This window comes from Chaetura pelagica, unplaced genomic scaffold (assembly GCF_000747805.2).
Source record: "Chaetura pelagica isolate M959 unplaced genomic scaffold, ChaPel_1.0 scaffold222, whole genome shotgun sequence".
Classification (NCBI taxonomy): Eukaryota; Metazoa; Chordata; class Aves; order Apodiformes; family Apodidae; genus Chaetura; species Chaetura pelagica.
The window spans coordinates 2,029,178-2,029,494 of NW_009952711.1; positions in this window are offsets into that span (position 1 = coordinate 2,029,178).

Sequence of the window (317 nt, forward strand, 5' to 3'; positions counted from 1 at the left end):
CATTCCTGCAATGTTATGTAACACTGCCAAACTAGAGATACGATACAAATTAGAAACACAGCTTGCCCAGAAATGTTTTCTACCCCTTAAGTATTTAATTCAATTTTATCCTAATATGAATTTGCCCTAGCAGTTTTGCTTGAATTTTAGTGTTACTTTATACTAATAAAATGGAAATAGTTAAATATTGCTTAACCAGCTAGGGGAGAAGAAGTTTCTCTTGTAGCAACAGACCAGGCTCTGTAGAGTCCTTTCCAGTGCCAGCCCTTGCCCTCAGAGGCTGGCATGCAAGTTTTGAAGGTATCTCAAATCTTTCC